This window comes from Tamandua tetradactyla, chromosome 3, assembly GCF_023851605.1.
Source record: "Tamandua tetradactyla isolate mTamTet1 chromosome 3, mTamTet1.pri, whole genome shotgun sequence".
Taxonomy (NCBI): domain Eukaryota; kingdom Metazoa; phylum Chordata; class Mammalia; order Pilosa; family Myrmecophagidae; genus Tamandua; species Tamandua tetradactyla.
In genome coordinates, this window is record NC_135329.1 from 102,752,169 (window position 1) to 102,772,205 (window position 20,037).

General features: G+C 43.5%; 1 protein-coding gene across 6 annotated transcripts in view; it reads right to left on the minus strand.

The window, feature by feature from the left end:
- The window catches only part of NCKAP5 (NCK associated protein 5), a 1,072,936-nt gene that overhangs the window by 983,250 nt on the left and 69,649 nt on the right, over positions 1–20,037 (minus strand). For 3 of the 6 annotated variants that reach the window (XR_013172672.1, XM_077153602.1, XM_077153593.1), the window contains exon 1: positions 3,369–3,647. The exons of 2 other annotated variants lie outside the window; for them this stretch is intronic. The gene's annotated coding sequence lies outside the window, so the exon portion shown is untranslated. Of the gene's footprint in view, positions 1–3,368; positions 3,649–20,037 lie in introns of those variants that run through there. One more of the 6 variants, XM_077153601.1, reaches the window with a different exon arrangement.

Consider the following 20,037-nt stretch of genomic DNA (forward strand, 5'->3'; position numbering starts at 1 on the left):
AGCCAAGATAACACTGAAGACTCAAGAGTGAAGAAAGACTCCCAGTTGCCACTAGGGGAAAGAGTTAGGAGTAAGACAGAGAGTCAACCAGCAATGGAGGAATATGGTGAGCAGTATTCATTCATCTACATAAGAAATAATGCCCTAATGGCAACATCATGCTCAGAATTAAGTCCTGGGAATCAGCCAGCTGGTCTACCCTCATGAAGCACAGAGCTGAGGAGGACACAACATACAATGAACCAATGGCAATAAGATACAATTAATATGGCCACAATGCACAGCTCCATGGTGCTCTAGGGGACCTACCTATGGCAACTGGGACAGGAAAAGCTGTTTTTAGAGGAACAAGTACAAGCAGAAGACTGGAGAAGAAATTGGGTAAGGACAGGGGTTGTGTTAAGAGAAAAGACACTGAGGTGCTAAAGCACACGCAAGCCCAGCTTGTTCAGGCAACAATAAGCAGCTCCTAGTAGCCAAGCCAGTAATTTCCATCCTAACTGTGCCCAGGTCTGTACTCCACCTTGGAGATTCTGAGTCATTAAATCTGGGATGAGACTTGGGTACCTTCAAGGTAAATACTAATCATGACGAATAGCTAATACTGATTAACACTTCACATAGATCTGGCACTGTGCTCGGTGCTTTTACTTTAGCTGTTGTATTAATTTATTTCATATGTCACCCCCTCCATGAAGTAACTACTCTTTTATTATCCACAACTTATAGATGTGAAAACTGCCATGGAATCATAAAAGCAGGACTTGAGCCAGGCAGTCTGGTTCCAGAGTCCACGTCCTCGATCACTGTGTCATACCACCTCTTGACAGATGATTCTGATGAGCTGTCAGGCCTGGGAACTCTGGGACAGATCATAAGTACAGATCCTAAATGCAAGCAGGGGGGTGGAGGGAGATGTTCCTGGGTAGGCTGGCAGACATTACATCAGGAATAGACAAGTCTTCACACTTAGGAGTCTAGCATTGAGAAGCTTCAACCAGTCATAATGAAGAAGCATAATTTAAAGCCACAGTACAGTTAAGAGATAATTTTGCCAGCCAAATGTAGGTGCAAGGGTGTTTGATGAAGAAAAATAGATATTTAAGATTAGCAATTCACTCATTTATGTATTGAGCATTTGCATTGAACAACTATTCTGTGCCAGGTCCTACAGTTATAAGAAGCATTGTGACATGAAGTGTGCTTTGGATGGGAAAAGATATTAAAATATGGCAGAGAACTCCAGGTCTCATGGCAAAAGTTGGCACAAAATATCATGGGGTACCAACTAAGGAAATCATCACTTCCACCTAGGAAATCCATGAAGCCATCCCATAGGCAAGTCAGTCAGAGGGAATGGAGAATCAAGAAAGAAAGGGAATACCGGGTAAGACTTCATATCAAGTGGAAAATCGGAATCCGAAGTACTGGTTGAAGTAAGAAGGAGGTGGGGGCAGGAAAGAATCAAGGAGAGTGTGAAGAAATGTTTCCACTGGCAAGAAAGGACCCTCCCAGAGGAAGAAGAAAAGCAAGCTGTGGTCAATAAAAAGAAGTTTGAGTCCTAAAAGTCTAATAGAAACACAGAATATCAGAGTTGGGTATCCCAACCTGTACCCAATGCAAAGAGTCTTCTGTACTCTTGCTAAGGCAGGAACACCTCACTTGCCTTTGAGCCCTTAATTGTAAAACTTCAGAGTTCCCTTTGGTCCTCTAGAGAAAGCAATGAGGAATAGAGACATTAAGAAACAATCAGAGCCAGGCACGAAACAGAAATGCTCTCTCTGCCAGACCACCTTCATCTATGTACCTTTGCCCAGCCTTGTCCCTACAAGGAGGAATATTAATCACAGGCAGATCCTATTTTCTTTTTTAATCTTTAAGAACTGAAAAAGTGGAATATGCGGAGACTTAGTTGTAGCTCTGCCCCCGTTTTGCTGTTGACTTTGGACAAATCCCTTCCACTCCTTGTGCCTCAGTTAAAAGGATGAGCTTTGACTAACAGTTTGAAATCTGGTTTAGCAGCAAATCCCTTATTCCAAATGAAAATTCAATCCGAGCACCAAGAGGAGTGTATGCTGATGGAAAAAAAAAAATGGAGCTGGCAGAGGCCGGCAGTTGCCCATCTTCAAACTCAGAACGTGGAAAATAGTAAAATATATTAGGACCTTTCCGGCACAGGCTTCTTACAGTTCTGAGCCTGGAAGGGAAGGCAGTGAGGGCTGTAACCGCTTTCCTCGGCTGGTTACAGAGCAGCTGAACTCAGGAGCAAGCCTGGACTCCTGGAGTGAGTCAGGGGGTTGGCGTGCAGGAGGTAACAGCTAACAGGTACTTCTCGCCAGTGCGTGCTGCCCAGCTGTCAGATGTAGATGGCGGGGAAACAGCCGTGGTTTGCTACTGGCTGCGAGGGACTGAAATGCAAGAGCCCAGCAGCAAACCCAGCAACTTCGAGAACGAACAGAAAGACAAGTTCACACAGCTCTGAAACAGATTGTCCAGGGGGGCAATAGAGAGAACAACTTCCCAGGAGGCTCCAGAGTGGCCGCATTAAGTGGTAGCTCATGTCCAGGCTGGCAGCACTCGGAACACTTTGGTCCCATTTACCGAGAATATCTGCAGAGTTTTTAAAGAGTCCTGAGAAAGCAAAAGACAGGATATGGATCTTGTATGCCAACCTAGATGGATGTCAAAGTTTGACTTTTTTGTAGTACATTCACTCAGGTTCCTCACTTAGAAGACAAGTCAGAACACTTAGCATTTCCTCTGATACTCCACAGGGGGAAAAAAATATCTGTACTGAAGTGGTTGCCATTTCAAAATTTTTTGCTATCCTTACAAATTCCCTGAGAATGAATGAACTAGGGTGTATTTGCATGTGTACATGGGTGTGTGTTTGGGGACAGAACACTAGCAGGTAAGAATTACTATAGTGCACATATTACAAATCCATAACCCACAGAAAGAATTAGAGAGGAAAAGTGGGTTTTCCCTTCCAGCATACCAGCTCATTAAAAATCAGTCCTTATAGTTTGCTATTAAACTTCCTAGGTCAACCTAATCAGTTTTTTGTTTGTTTTAATTTAAAATAAAAAATCCAACCTCTCTGCAGAGGCACCTGAGGATCAAGAATTTAGTATCTCATTATCATCTGCATTCTGGTACCTTTTCTAAGAACCAGCCTGTCCTCGGTACCTAACCCCAGTCAATTTTAGTGCACTATAATTACTTGGAACAAATGCATACTTGTTGTGGCAGCCGAGAGGGCCTGTAGAAATACGAAAACATCATCTCACTTTAAAAGGAAAGCAAGCTGTATAAATAAGAAAAAAAAACTGTTATAAGGCTTAAAAAAAAAATCCCAACAGTCTTACTTGTAGTTATAATGCTCTTCAGTCAACACATAGCACAGGCCTGGAGACAGATACAGGAACTGCAGCAACACTTTCCAGCTAAAAATTTCCTCCCGAGTTTATCCTCTGTTTATTTTTGAAGCATTAAAAGGCCACGCTAAGAGAAAAGGCTCAGTTTTCCTGATCGTCCAAAGCGGCAGCGAAGTCCTGCAGCGAGTTCGGAGCAAGTTTGCAGAGACTTGGCTCCTTTGGCTGCGGCTCCGCCGTTGCTCCGAGCTTGTAAATACAAGCTCTGTGGACAAAGTCCCAAATGACATCACTGGCAGCTGCTTATTGTTGAGTCTTTATTAACTGACTGTCAAAAAGAAAGGAGGGGGTGGGGAGAAGAATATCCTTCTGCTGCAAAATCAGCATCTTGGAGTAAAGTACGGTCACACAGGCGTAAATAATTCCATTGATTCCAATTTTTGAGAGCTTAGTCCCTCACAGGTCAGAGCCTTTCTCTTGAAAACGATGGTGAACAGAATCACCTTCACCAGCTCACGCTGGCTAAACTGAAGAGGTGGAGAGGAAAGTTTAAAATGCCAGTCCACCCCTGTCAAGTTGTTAACCCACCTGTTTCAAGCCTGCTTCAGCATCTGATGATTCAAAAATATATGGATTTGAATATACTTGAAGACAATGTTAGCCTGGTATCTATAACAGAGTAAAAGAGAACTTCTTTTATTGTGCTATAGATACCAGGCTAACATTGTCTTCTAGATGGCTTGTCATGGGTTGTGACTCTTTTTACATATATTCTAAAGTTCTCAATGTGTGGTCCAGTGAAGGACTCCCTTAAAATAGTAGGCAAAAATTCTGTGTAATATTTGCAAATATGCATGTTGCTCGGCGAAGAGTGCTTAGAAGGGTGCCTTCAGCTTTCTTCAGATGCTTAAGATTGGAATGACCTACCTATACTGCACCCACACCAAGAAAAGAATACACTAAGAACCTCTGCCAAGTATCCTCTAATCATCTCAAGGAGCACTGTAAGCCCCACCCACTTCCAACTTTCAAAATAAAATGGGCTCTTTTCCCATTTTCCCACTCTCTCACGGGATCTCTCTCCTTCTGCTCTTCTGTCATACCTAAACCTGGAATGTCTTCCCACCCACCTTCAGCCTCTGCCTAGAGAAAGTTCACAAATCCAATGCCAGTGTCGGCTGCGAAGCTTGAACGCTCTAGCTCAGTTTTCCTTCCTTCCTCTGAACTGCTGTAACGGTGCGTTCTATTTATATTTATTTTGCTGCTTTTTATATACTGACATATTTTTAGTCTGTTTTTTAGCCATCTGTGTTCTGCCTCCTCAACTCAATTTGAAAGGTCTTTGAGGGCAACTATTGTGTTGCAAGTGTTGTTTATTTGTTTCTACCCAAATCGCCAGGTCATAGTAAATCTTAAGCAGAAGTGGCTGGTGGGGGAGGGGGACCTTGAGGGTGGATCTGTTAGCAGATCCCATGGAATCCGGTGTATATTTGGATAAATCATTCTCCCCACCCTCGGAAAACAATGACCTCACATTGCACCACTTACCCACAGTGGGTGCTCAGCGCATGTCTGAAAATTGTTTCCCCAGGGAGGAGAGATTGGTAATTTGGGTAGACTTCCAAGAACCCCAAACATATGACTTTCATGGAGAAATCACTTAATAACAGTGTGTATCTTGACTTATGATGGGTCATAAGTCAACACAATGTTTCTGGGAGGCAAATTAGAAGCACCTAACGATTTTGTTAAGTAGACCCAGCAATTCCATTTTTGTATAGCAATACCACACACACACAAAAAGCTCACAAGAGAATGCAAAGATATATGCACCAGAATGTTTTTTATTGCAATATTTGTAATCCAATATGGTAAAGCTAAACATTCATCAATATGAGAAAAGAAAAATTACGCAAATTTTAACAGATGTTTACTGCAGAAATCTTAGAAGGAGTTGAAAATATTGAGGTAACATTGTCTGTATCCCGTCACAGAAGGAAGCCCATGGTTGCTTGTTGAGCCAATAAAGCAAATTGCAATACAGAATATAGCATACGATGAGAGGAATTATACAAATTATTAACAGTGATTATCCTTGGAGAGTAAGGTAGAGGGACTTTCACTTTCGTATGCTTCTGTATTTCACTTTTTTTTTCAACAAACATGGAAATATTTTTGTTATTTAAAAAATAAGAAAATATACAACTGTACACTTTTCAAACCAAATCACAAGGAGAAGTCTTACTATTCCTTCAACAAATGCCTGGCCCATAGTAGGTGCTCAATTAATATCTATGGATTGAATGAGTGTTCACAGAGTGCCTACCAAGATACAGCAGGATATGGAAATGCACGAGGCAAAGAAGAGGGAGAACGGGGCACTGGCTTTCCATTCCTGATCAAATGTCTGACACGCCCATCTCCACCCCCACACCTCTCACTACATTGAAGAACAGATTTGAACACCTCTTAGTTTCTGTCCACCTATGGGATGATTAAAGTCAAGTGCTCTGAACATAAAGTGCTGACCTCTCCTTTGTGCAATAGAATTTTAAAGTAAGACAAGAATGAATCTGCTTTGGTTCAGTTTGCTGGTTGCTAGCAAGCACTGGAGGGAAAGTCAGAAAACTTGTAAGGGCACAGGTTTGATCAGCTCTTTGTCATGGCTGGTCTAACATTAAGGAGCTCTCCAGGGGGAGGTTGGTAAAGTCTAATCCGTAGTAAGTCTTTGGAGTTTTATCGAGGAGGGACTTAGGGCTTTGGGGTGAAGGCATCAAACTCAGGTCAGTCTACCCTTCACACTACAGATCAGGCTTCTATCATGGAAATCCCCAGGCACAAACCATGTATTATATCTTATGTTTATATCTAAAGGTTAAGAATGACTGAAAATTTCCACCAAGGTAAGACAGGTTTTTTATAGCACTATTTCCATTTCTCTAGAGAAAACTGAGCAGAGTCTTGTCTTACTTTGCACTGAGAAGATATCTATGTCTGTAATAGTCTCAAGAAGAAGAAAGCACAACTCATATTTTCGGTAGGTTTTATTTTTTATGACCCACATATCATAGGAACCTGAGGCTGGATTCTGTTTGAATGCACATTTGAGCCCCTTGGGTGTGATCTGGGTCATATTTTTACAAGTGAGTGTTAAATACAAGTATGTAATTTGACTCAACTTAGTATTAAAACAAAAAGGGGTAAAGGTGAGGGTGGGTTGGAGAAAGGCTGGCCTCCACCTCCACCAGGTAATCAGATGCTGCTGTGGAAATTACTGCCACCTGTGGAGATGCTGGGCTCACCCTCCCTTTTGGCTCATTCTGATCCTGCATTCAGGTAATTTCCTTTCTCCCCATGAGCCCTGTCCTCACCAATCAAGGATTGCCAGGCAGCATTATAGCAGGTCTATTTACCTGTTCACTTTTTACAGCCTTATGCTTTAAGTGTTTTTCTGTCTTAAACTGGAAAATTCCTAAGTCAGACATGGTGATCAGGTCTGCATGGTGTGAAAAACAGACAAGAAGTTCCCTTAGAGCACACTGATCATGAATCTAGGGACCTGGCAAGGCTCTCATCACAGGTACAGTTTCTCCACCTGCGGGGTCTGATTTTCCATCTGTCTCCCCCAACACCGCATAAAGAAGTATAACAGCTGCCCTTTATTAAGCATTTTTATGTGCCATTTGCTTTAAATGCATCATCACATTTGCCCTCAGCATAACCCAATGAGTCACATACATATTCTCATTTTCACTCATTCCTCTATTACACTGGAGGAAACTGAGGCCCAGGGAGCTAGGTTACTTAAGCAATTTGACTAAGATCAATCAACTATGTAGTGGCAAAGTCAGCATTTGAACTCAGGTCTCCTGATGCTCCTATCTCCTGAGGAGGCCTATACTACGCTGAGGATTAGAAATATCGCAAAGAGACTCATTAAACCAATATGAAGAATGGAAAAATTGGAATTTGAATCATGCGGCCATCATCAGTTCTGATCCAGCCATACATACATAGATGGCAGTGGACAATCAATGGACCTTCAGCCTTCAACCTCTCACGCGGGTGGACTTCAGCTCCTTTAGGTAACCCAGGCCTTCTACTCTTCCAAGAGGAGATATGTCATAAGCCTCAAAGACTGGTGCAAATGACCATGGGACTTGGACTTCCAGGGCTCAGTCCCATAACCTCACTGTGGAGGAAATCATGCCCTAGGAGGTGGGCAAAATCCCAGGCAGGAAGTTGGGGAAACTGGGGAGCAGGCATTTAAAGTTGGTTGTCACAATAAATAAATAAATAAATAAATAAATAAATAAGTAAAAGGGTGGGCCATGGTGGCTCAGTGGCAGAGTGCTCGCCTGATGTGCCGGACACCCAGGTCTGATTCCTGGTGCCTGCCCATGCAAAAGAAAAAAAAGTTGGTTGTCGCCTGTTTCCCTTTCCACTGAGAGGGATCACTCTCTCAGATTCCTTTGCTCCATTACCTATTTCTTCTCCTGGGGCTAACGGTTTTCCAGGGCTTAAGGAACTGCCTGTGGCCAGCCAGTCTGCTCTGTGAGAGCAAATCTGTCAGGCAATTGCAATCAAAAAGAGGAGGGGTGGTGCAACAGTGGTTCAGTGGCTCTCACCTGCCGAGCCTGAGACCTGGGTTTGATTACCAGAGTCTGCCCATGCCAAAAAAAAAAAATAAGAAGCAGAGGAGATTTTAGAAGGGTAACCTAAGGGAACACCTCAGCCTTCACCAAACAAATTGATGGCTTTGAGAGCCTGAGTCTCTAGGGACCCTGAGAATCCGCATGATTCTCTGCCCCAGATGGTTCTTGTGCAGATGGTGCTCAGACCATACTTTTAGAAACCCAGGTCAGAGCAAGGGAAGTCGACCTACGACCCTCTCGTCTTCAATCAGACCTTGATAAATATCACCTGGTGTTGTCCAGGTTCCCTGAGAGAGTAAACTGCCCTCGATTAGCAAAGTTGTGGGAACCATTCCGTATAACGCATTATATTCGACACAACGCCATTACAGAAAATGCAGCCTGGAAAAGACAAAACAGGTGGGTCCGTCGTTGTTCCCAGCACGTGGCCACATGAAGATATCTGTAGGCTTTAATCGCTGAAGCAGTTACAGTGGACTCCATGCATAAATCAAACACAAACAAGCCTAAGCCATAAAGCAAAGGGAACGGCGTCCCACAAACTTCAGATTTCTCCCATAAAGACTATGCTGATGCTTTGTATAATATATCACATTTCACACTTACAAATGTTTTTTTTTTTTTCCTCCCTCCCTGGGGGAGGAGAGCTGCAGGCTGGTGCCTTACACACATGAGTAGTCTATTGGATTGTTGGCACTACTGTGACATCAGGGCCCTTTAGAGAGGGTCTGCCAGGGTAGATGTCTGCTGGGAAAGGATACGAAGGATAGAGATGTAAAACGTAGCCTACTTTGAAAATCTCCCTGGGACCTGCCATGGAAATGGGGTGTCGGCCATCATCTCCCACCACCCCCTACCCCCCCCTCCCCCCCGCCCTCCACCCACTTGTTTCCTCCACCAGTACCTGGCCCCGGCCCAGGGAGGCGTGACAAGGGTTAACGTGCCTAAGACAGCAGGGCTCTTGATGAAAGGTCCTATGTAGGTATAAAGTGTCACCCCTGAGGATTTCATTTCAGCCTTCTCATTGAGTTGTTGACAGTGCATACTGTGATTTTGACATTTTTAACTACTTTGCTTGCCCCAAATAAAAAGGGCTGGGAAAGAGGAGGTGGGAAAAGGGAAGGAGGAAGGAGGGACAGGAGCTGTAATCTTCCCCTGACTTTGATTTTGCACGAATCGAGTGCACAGCAGTAAAGTCCAGTTTGGCAAGGGGGGGGGGGGGGCGCGCCAACAATGCTACATCAAGGATTTATGTAAATTCATTAAGCTACAAAATGCAAGTTGCATTCCTTTTAACCTGAGAACAGAGCTGGCCTGAAACCAGACCTGGAGGGGGGCCTGTGAGGGATATATGGCTGTCTGTAAACTGAGAAAGCAACTAATTTTGTGGCCAGTAATTGTCGCAATAAAAAAAGACCCTTCCTTCGATTTTCACCAGATCCTGAGAAGTAATTAAAATCGGTGATCGCAGTAAGGAAAGGAAAAGGGACAGAGGCGGAGCCACTGGCTCGCCCTGGGTGTTTGAGCCCGGGCTTATCGTGTGATTAGCGCCTTGGATAAAGCCCACACTGAATAATAGCATTGACAGGTGGCTTCCCATGGTTTCCAAATCACAACCCTGTCCCTCGCACCTAAGAGCCCCCCCCACCATTAGCCCCCTATAATAGCCCAGACAACAGCCCTGATGGAAAGAGGAACTCTGGCTGATAAAGGCACCATGATGCCCCAAGGAGAAGGGAGGGCGGGCTCCACCTTTCCCCTCCCCGCCCCCAGGGCTCCTCAGTCAGACAGCCAGGCTGAGCCCCCACCCCCACCCCCTCGACCTGCTGCAGGGCAATCAGCCAAATGGCCAGCAGAGCCCTGGGTTGCCAGCGAGCTCTGGGCAGGACCCCAGCATCACTCCTTTCATGCTGGCAAAGCTTCTTAAGTTGAGAAGACAAAAGTGGGGATGGTGGTAGGGAAGGGGGGTCAAAGGTCTGTTGAAGGAGTGGGCTGGAGGAGGGACCTGCCTTTTCTTCTGCCTCCCACCCTGTTCAACCCTGATTGCCTAATAATTGAAGCTCCAGAAACATATTTGGGATGCAAATACTTCTGGGGCACTTTTCTAAATGGTCAGGGGTAGAAGGCAGTCCTGGGATTCAGACTGTCCCCAAACAAACAGCCCCGTAAAGGCAACAGAACTGGGGGTGAGGAGGTCCGGAGAACACCTGGGAAGTGCAGGGACGCTGTTCCCAGGATGGCGAGGCTGAGCTTTGCCCCCAGCAAACTGTCCCACATCCAGGAGAGCAGGGATTGCTCTCTGGACCCTGCAGGACAAAGCAGGGAGAACTGTTAACTATTCAAGTATCCAGGATCTTGTACTTAGCCTTTCTCCCTGGAAAGGAAGTGCCTGTCTTTTCCCCACATTTTCAGGCAATGCTCCCTGTGGTTTGGAGAAGTGGATTTTTGTCCAGGAAAAAGTATTAGAATTATCTGGAATTCCCTTGGGAGCTCAGGAAAGCCTAAGGGACCCAATTCCTGGCTATTAGGGCCCCCTTTACTATATCACCATTCTTATCCCTGCTATTTTAAATGTTATACCTTAAATGGATCCAGAGGAATTGCTTTAAAACAAATTGAACCTTTTCCAGGTACAATACTCTATTGTTAAAGCCTTAAAATCTGCTGGTTAGAAAATTATTTTAAAGTGTAGCCTTCCTCTGAGCAAAGGAGAAGAGCCGTTTGATTTATTAGTTATTATTTAGTATTTTGACTGTTTATTATAATATGATTTCTATTGGGTAAGATCACTAGAAGCTGTGGTGAGAGGAGAAACCACTTAATGATATGGGCCCTACCTTCTAAAAAGACATAAAAATGATAAACTTCCTGTTTTATAAGAAGAGTGTAATTAGTACGGTACAGAGGCTTTCAAGTGTAAATTTAGCAAAAGGACATTTATGAAATGAAACCTTAGGCAGAATTTGATTATATAAAACCATTCAGAGGGTGGCAGCCTCTGGTGAGGTCCCACAGCCATCCTGCAAGAGCCCCAGCCATCCCGGAGGAAAAGCAGAGAAAGGACATCCATTTAGAGGCAGGGCTGGATGGGGGGAATTAAACTCCGTATTCTTTCCCTGTCTGCTTCCCGTCTCAACGACTCCCCTCTGAAGTCTTTTGACCGACAATCTCCGAATCTCCTAACTTAGCTTTCAGTTACACAGGATCTGGCCTTGAATGCTCACATCGTTTTCTGTAGCTCCTCTTACCGTCCCACCATCTTCTGTACTCTGGTGGTTGCCTTGCGTCAGCCTAGTGTGAGGAATATACAAGATGTTGGCCAAACAGAAGTTTAAGTTGATTAGAGAAGGAGAATGAAAATCACAGGAGGTTTTAAAGCAGGGCAAAAAGGGAGACTGGACTCAATATGGGATGTCAGCCAGAGGACTTGAATGAGGTGATAGGGACGGCATAGAGGCAAAGCATCAGGGCCTTAGATAAAGAAAGCTGCCTTTCTTCGTATTCTCCTTATTCCTTTTTTTTTTCTTCAACTACCTCTTGTCCAAGTCCATGCAGATTATCACACCTGCCTGCTCCTCCGAGATTCCATCGCCATTACTTCATAATGGTGAAAAACATATTGGGATTCCAGGGAAATCAATACCTTACTGTCTAACAAATGGCATTTGAACTCGATGGCTACACTAAGCCATTAAGTTTCTAATCTTATTCATTTTTAATTTATTATTGAAATTACTCAGTCACTGAGTCATTCAACAAACGTAGAGCTATTTACATTTTGTGCAACAAATCCTCATTGAATATCTGCTGTGTGTCAGGCTGTATGCATATTTTGGAACCAGAACAGCTATGCACAATTGTAGAATATTACATGGGCATCTACTGATTGGGAGTTACAATAGAATAGGACACTGGAAAAGGTATTTCCACCTTAGTTTTGATAAAGACAAAGTCAAAATATAGGGGCCATTAGTTTAAGAGTATAAAGTGGTAGCTGATACTGTACATTAGAACTAGAAAAGTTACGACACCCAGCTAACAGATGGCAGCTAACTGCCTCCTGGACAAAAGAATTTAGTTATTAGTGGGGAACCCAGTTCATCGATGGTAATGTAATTGTTAGCTGATTATGAACTGTGATTTATGTAAGTCAGAAAGTCCAAAGATCACCAAGTTAGTGAATCATAGCAGCTTGCCAGAGTCTTTCCTGTAAAACATTCCATATTTTCAAAGAAGAGTGCTCTCATTTCAGCTCAGAGATAAGCCTAGTTTCCACCAAAGTAGGATTTGGGTCTTGGATTTGGTTTGGTAAAGCAACACATAGAAATTCACTCTCCACCCCTCCCACCAAACTTCCAGATCATCACTGTGTTAGTTAGATTCAGCTGTCAACTTGGCCAGGTGAGCATACCTAGTCTTGTTGCTGCGGACATAAGCCAACGGTACGTGAACCTCATCTGGTGCCAATTACATCTGCAGTCAGCTAGGAGGCGTGTCTGCTGCAATGAGTGATGTTTGACTTAATTGGCTGGTGCTTAAATGAGAGATTGCAACGTAGCACTGCTAAGCAGCTCAGCATTCCTCATCTCAGCACTTGCAGCTCAGCCCAGGCTTTTGGAGATGCGAAAAGAAGTCACCCCGGGGAAAGTTGTTGGAACCCAGGGGCCTGGAGAGAAGACCAGCAGAGATCATCCTGTGCCTTCCACGTAAGAAAGAACCTCAGTGGAAAGTTAGCTGCCTTTCCTCTGAAGAACCAACAAAATAAATCCCCTTTTATTAAAAGCAAATCTGTTTCTGGTGTGTTGCATTCCGGCAGCTAGCAAACTAGAACAATCACCGACCCAGTACCTAGAAGAGACTCAATTACCCCTAGAAGGGGGTGGTGGGAGATATGCCCCAGTCGGTTTGGGTGGGGGTGGGGGTTCTCACTAACTTTGATTCCAGGAATTGCTGAAACTTGCATCACCTCTGCCCTGAGAGGGAAGGAAGGACAAGACAGGATGTTCCAGAATTAATGAGGTCGGTTGAGGGTAGAAAGAAAGCACTTGGGGCTGGTCTAGTAAGCACGGTCCAGATGCGTCCCTACGGGGACTGAAGACACTGGTTCAGGACCTGCACTAACATCTACAGACCTGGAAGTGTTTGGGGGCATTAAGCCATTTGGCTCTGGTTTGTTCCCTAGATTTCTTTTCTATTTTATGATTCCTTCCCTGTCCTTAGCAGTTCATTATAAACAATTTTCTTTTTTAATTCATTGCCCACTTGTTCACTTTTCTTTTGTTATATTTATTAGCTGTCAAATACATGAAAAGCACCATAGAAACCATCTATAATTTCCCTGTCATTCTACTCTGGAATGAAAAACATCTGCTTATGGTTTCTAAACCCTCTACCAGTCTATTCCACGGTTTTGATTGTGTCCCCAGGAGGTGGTGTGGAATAAGCTTTATAGTAACCTACCTGGGATAACCCAGCTTCAACACTGCAAGTCAAACGTCTTAGAAACTCTTCAGTCAGGGGAAATCAAAAGGGCTGGTCGCCCTAAACCTACCACAGTTTCGATTAGCAACTTCCCCAAGCCTTAAGAAACAAGAAGTCTAAGTGAAAGTAGTCTGTTTCTACACAAATCCCCTAACACCCCCCCACTATTGCCTCATGCCCCCCTCCCAAAAGAAATCCTGCTTGGCTCTCTCCACTTCCTGCTGAGCCCCACTTCCTATAGTAATGTAAACCTCTGTTCCATTCTTTTGTTTCCATCTGCCTGGCCACCCTTCCTTCCTTCAGCATTATCCCTCACCCTTAGGGCAATCTCCTTTTCTTCCCCCACCCATCCCTGTAAAAGGCATTTGGCCCAAAACATGAAATCTTTATAAAGAGACGTCATGTTGAGTCTTCCTGAGAAGGCCAAATATTTTTATCTGGGAGGCACTGCCCAGACCCCTCTACAGGAGGGAACCTCCAGCTGCCAGCTCCTCCAAGATCTGCCTCAGCTGCAGAGAGCTGCCCCACCTCTAAGTAGTCCACATTCAATGACTAACTCATGTGGGAACATAAAGGCCAGGTAATTCCCAGTTGACTGGGGTCACTTCCCTGGGGCACTGCACCCTGTAAGATTAGCAGAGGCTCTGTAGTGTCTACGTCACAGTTCAACGTGTCTCCTTCCCCTTTACATCTGCCCCTCCACAGGGGTTTATCCCTAATCAATATCCTACTCACTAAACTCCATCTCAGTATCTACTTCTAGAGAACCCAGCCTGAGGCATAACTTCAAATCATGAGAACTTTAAGGACAATTGGGAAAAGCGTGGTTTCTCCAGTGTCCTCAGTAAAATCTGTTTTCTTTCTGGACACTGTAGCAAAGTGAGAAACTAAACTCTGGAGAACCACAGACTATGCTGTAATACAGAGGCAACCCAACAGATAATCTCAAAGAATCACGTGCATCCGAAGCAGAGCAAGCAGCAGCATAAACAATTAAATGAGATAAGGTCAAATAATAACAGTAACTAAAACAATCATAAATGTCTATATAGCACTTAGAGCTTGCAAAGACCTTTCTCAGCACTTTAAATGTGACAATTCATTTCAATCTTCACCACAATCTCAAGAATCGAGACTTTCTGTGATCTGTTTTAGAGCTGAGGCAGCTGAGGTACCCAAAAGTTGACTAATTTGTTCAGAATTGCATGGTTTATGAGTGGGCAGAGCTTAGATTTGAACTCAGGCAACTGGCTGGAAGTCTATATGCTGATGTACTATGTGTGTTCTCTTGATCTGTTTGCAACGATAATAGAAAGGAAGGTAAACACCAAGCGAGAATCAAGCAATGAGGAACTTGAAAGGCATAGTGGACGCATAGAGACAGGACAAAATGGGCATGAGAACTGTACCTCACAAAGAGGAATGATTCTCTGGCAAGATTTTGACCCAGCCTTGGTCCTTCCTCAATAGGCTTGGAAGCCAGATCAGGGTTTGGCCAGCTTACTTCTGCATATGAAGGCACCTAAGTGGGTATACTTGGCTAGAGTAAAGGGTCTGGATGCAGGAATGCACACGGTCCTGACAGCAATAGGAAGTAAAACCACTTGAGTGGAAGGGAAACAAGTGATAAAATTAATGCCTCATCTCACGCATGGAAATAAACACCCCCTCCCTCATCAGAGGGATAGTGCATCAATATCTTGACAAAATTTCTCTGTTCCTGGATAAGGAAGTCCTCTGTATTCACCTGCTCTACACCCAGGCCCAGTTTAACCCCTTTCCCATTGCATGCAAATGCCCCTGTGTATATCATACATGTAATTTTTTTCTCTTCCAATATGGTTTCACCCTGCAGACATAATCCCTAAAAATCTCATCAAATAGAATGGCTACAGAACACTGTAAGATTTCTGGCTTTCTCACACATCAGCACAGAAAATAGAGATGAAATTGTTTTCTTTCCTTTTTATCTAGCCGTGGTGCTGCAGAGAAACTAGACAAACCAGTTAGCCTACTGCCAGTACATCAGTCAAAAGATATGGGGACAAGCCACAGATTTGCCACTGAAACTCAAGAGGCCACGTCTCCTGGCTTCCCCCTGGGAAGTGTTTGCTCACCCATGAGTTACTGCCATGCTGGGATAACCCAGCTTGCAACTTCTTCTTGGATATGAATTTTTAAACCCCATTCTATCCCCTACCTCTCTGCAAGAGAAAATAGAAAGGGATGAAGATAAATAAAAAAAATTTTAAATCCTACATTGCAAATTATTCATAGGCCAAGCCTTTGGTCAAGCAGAATGTAAATTCTTATACCTCTGTTTCTCTGAGCTATGTGTATTATTCTGATGGATGTAGAAATTGAACCCTGAGCTAGAGGCATAGATAGGAAAACGGCTATTTTCTCTTTTACCATGGAAACCTTATGCATTATGGGGTGCTAAGGAGAAACGAACAGCTTTAATAACTTGGGGGGAGCCAACAGAACAGAGCTACAGTGCAGTATAAATCATGGGTAGCTAATGCAGGCTGGCTCTTGAAGGCTCGGAGAAGCCTCTTATTCACTTAGAAAAAATCAGCATGGTTTATTCCGATGATAGACTCAGTCTTTCCCCACAAGCTTTAATCACCTCTCTGTTATCTTAGAACATTCAGTATGCGGGCTCTCAGAGGCTGTAAAGGGACATTTTTGAATGGACTTTGGTTTTGCATGTGATGCTTCCATTCTGAATACCATCTCATCAAAAATAATTGGTTGTTGTTTTTAAGTGCAAACGTATGACCCACTCAGAATGTATAATCAGTGGGAAATTTCTCGCACGTGCACACTCTGGAGGAGAGTTTTGGAAATAAATAGTTCCAAACTCATTAGTTATTTTCAACCAGTTCTTAAAAAGCTCAACCGACATCCTGTTTCTCCCTTTTTCTTCCAACCCTCTTCCCCCATCTCCTTCCTCTTGTCCATCCTTCTGTGATTTAAGCAAATAATTTAATAATAGCTGCCTTAGACCCTGACACTCTTTTTCAGAATTCTGTTTCACATAGAATGATCTCATCACAAATTAATCCTCCACTGCTCTTAAAATAAATCTGTATTGAATGAGGACATTTGTTTCCATCTCTTCAAAATGGGATTAAAAAAAAATTTAGAAAGTAAACTCTGGAAGGAAATGTCTCAGATACATTTGGGTTCCTGTTGAATAGCATCAAAATGCTCCATGCCTGTAAGACACAGCTGACGATGGTTAACAAATTGGAGGTCTGCACCTCTTCCCTTCCCAAGTCCCCTTCCTGTTGCAAGGGAATCCTCCGTAAGGAGAGTGAGCCCTTCTCATCAGAACTCGGAACTCGCTGGCTAACTTAGGCCCTACAGTTCTGCTGGTTGGATCCTATTGGTTGTCCGGAGGCCCAGGTGTCTGTTTGGGAATGCGTTCTCCCAGGGCAGACATCTGGCCCTGGTCCTTGGCAAACCAACTGTGACAAGTCGCACAGACAGCTGCAGTGGCAGGACAGGGCTTCCAGGTGATCAAACAATCTTTCTTTCTGGCCTGCTTGGGTGTTTAGATTGGAGCTATTTCCCTGGAATGGGGCAGAACAAAACACAGCTGTCCGCTCACTGATGACAGATCCATGGCTGTGGGATGAGGTCCCCTCTGAAATAGTGAAATGCCCCCTTTTCTTTCCCTGGCCATTCAAACATGCTATTATCACAGGCATTCCCCAAGCTCCTGGAAAGATGAGAACCTCCATTTGTCTAAAATGGAGCTAAAATTTCACTTTTCATTGTAAATCGTTAACTTTGATAGCTCTGCTTTTGAAAGGCAAGGGCTGTTTCTAACACTGGCTAGAAAATACTCATTTCTGCAATGTTAGGCATGCCCATGCAATACACATTTGACTACACATGTGTACCACATGGAGATAATGGATTAAGGAGAGATAGACTCAATGTATATACATTTTCCAAAGACATGACACCATGTCCTGGAAAAATAATTAAAAGACTGTCCTTTGGTGAAGCTTAAGGCTGCTGATCTGCAAATATCAATGGCCTCACACTAAATAAAAGCACAAATCAGCAGCTTTAATAAAAGTAAAACTACTGCAAGGGCATCAAATATATACAGTGGTTCTCAAAGTATAGTCCCCAGATCAACAGAATTTTTTTAGAAATGCAAATCCTCAGGCCCAACTCTTAGACTTACTGAATCAGAAACTCTGGAGATGGGACCAAACAATGTTTCAACAAGTCCCAGTTGAAATTCCTACTAAAGTTTGAGAACCACTGTTTTAAATGAAGCTGGGACTTGCTGTCCTCTAATTGGGGGAATGTAAGGGCTGCTCTGGAGGGTTATACTCTCTGATAGTCTATCATGGCCCACCATAATTCACTCCTACTTCAGCTACATCTAATTCATGCTGCTACTATTAATTCCTCAAAGATGGCCCCACCAGCCATTTCAGCCCCTACTCCCACAAGAAAGTACTCCCCATAGTAACAATTGGCTAGTGGTTTGCTGTAGTGTGTGTAGCTCTGCAAAGACCTAGATGTATCAACCCACCATTAAAAAATGCCTCCAAGGGAGAGCCATTAATGTCCCATTTTGCAGATAGTGACAATCTAGATTGCCAATGGTCTCTCAATTAAGATAACCGGAGAAGAGCTCTGGGTTCACTCTTTGTTATAATAAAGAGCATGTTTCCAGTCTCCTGGTCCAGTCAACCTGGCATGAAATCTGCAGTTCCAGCACACTTCCTCTAGGTTTCATTCAGCCTTGAAAAGGTGGGGGGTTGCAGTAGAGATGTACTATTATCTGTTCAAGATGTTTTCTGTCATCACATGCAGAATTGTCACAGGCAAAATAATCTTGCCATCCAGAAAGTCCCTACCACCGTGAGGTCATGGTGATATAGGCTCCTTTGTACAGACTGGCAGGAGCTGTAAACTGGCATAGCTGTAAATGTGTAAACTGGCACATTTTTTTTAAATGAGGGCAAAATCTTCTATTCTTTACAATCAGTAAGGAGGCCTGGTTAACACGATTTTCAATGGTGACATAAAACGTATTAAATGCAGACTAAGTGCCAGGACAAATTTCATATAGTATCTCATTTGTTAACCCAAATCTGAGAAATTATTAACCCCACATTACAGATGAGGGAATGGCAGTTCTGAGATACTACATTCAGTGTCACATTATTAACAGGTAAAAGATGAAGGCATTGCTGTCTGAACCAAGGACCGTGTTTTGTAGACTTTACTGCCCACTAGTCCTTGTGGCTTAATGGTTGAACGCATCCTGTTTGAGTAGAGAAAGCAAGTCCTGTTCTCCCCTCTTGTTTGCTGTTCTCTTGCAAAGATCGTCACCAAATATTATACTGGAAGGTCACAGAGCACCACCATCCAGGCTTCTTCCAAGTATTTTTAGAAACTAATGATTTAAAAAATTACAATTGTTGAATGTATAATGTGTTAGGCACATGCCAATTAATTTATATGCTACTTCATTTAATATTTCATGATAACAACCCTATGCAAAAGGTATAATTCATGCTATTTTACAAATAAGGAAACTGAAGCTCAGAGGCTTTAAGTAATTTACCCATACACACACTGGTAGAAAGAATCAAATCCGAAATTCAAACTGTTTGTTGGACTCCGGAGTCTGTACTTTTCAATTCCTCATTCTGAAATATTTCTAGGGGAAAATATTCCCCCATCTCTATCCATGACTTGCACTGGCATGAAGCGTATGTGTTTTGGCATATACAATACTTTGGCATTGTGCTGATTATTTAAAAAGAAAAAGTGAGAACAAGCCCTGTTGGCCCCTGTAGTAGCCTGACCAGATATTAAAGGTGATAGGGAGATTGGACATTTCTTCTTCACCTTCTTTAGCATAGAGTTCATTAGAGGCTGAGGTTTTTCAACAGTAAAAGTTCATTCAGTTACAACTAATTCAGGTCCTTCATAGGGCCTCATTAAATATTTAAGTATTAATGAGCAATTGAAGCCAAATATCCTCTAGGTATCTAAATGCCTGTACTTCAAAACTGTCCAGAAACTCACCAACACAGGTCTTACATCACAATGCCCTCACTGAATCTTCCAGCCACTCACTCTCCTTCTGCTTCCAATTCCTGGCCAGTTCCTGGAGCCCTCTCTGTACTTGGCCTTAGTGCCCACCTCCTTGCAATCGCTCGCCTTTCTGACCCAATGCTTCATGCTGGTGATGGATCCCCTGGGCTTCCTTCCTCAACAAGCACCCTCACACACTCAATCACATATTACTATGCCAACTTTAGGTACTCAGGTACCAGACTGGTCCTCAAGAACTGGTGCTCCCAATGGACTCTCCCTGGACAAATGGGAAACATATTTCAAAGTTCAGTCAGATGTGAAACACTCTGATAACAATGTGAGCTAGTCCATATCCAATTTACCTTCTGTGAGTCCTTAGAGTGCTGGTATGAGTGGATGGTGGCTATGCAGATTTAAGACATCTGGGTTGTAAAGTTGGGTGGCAC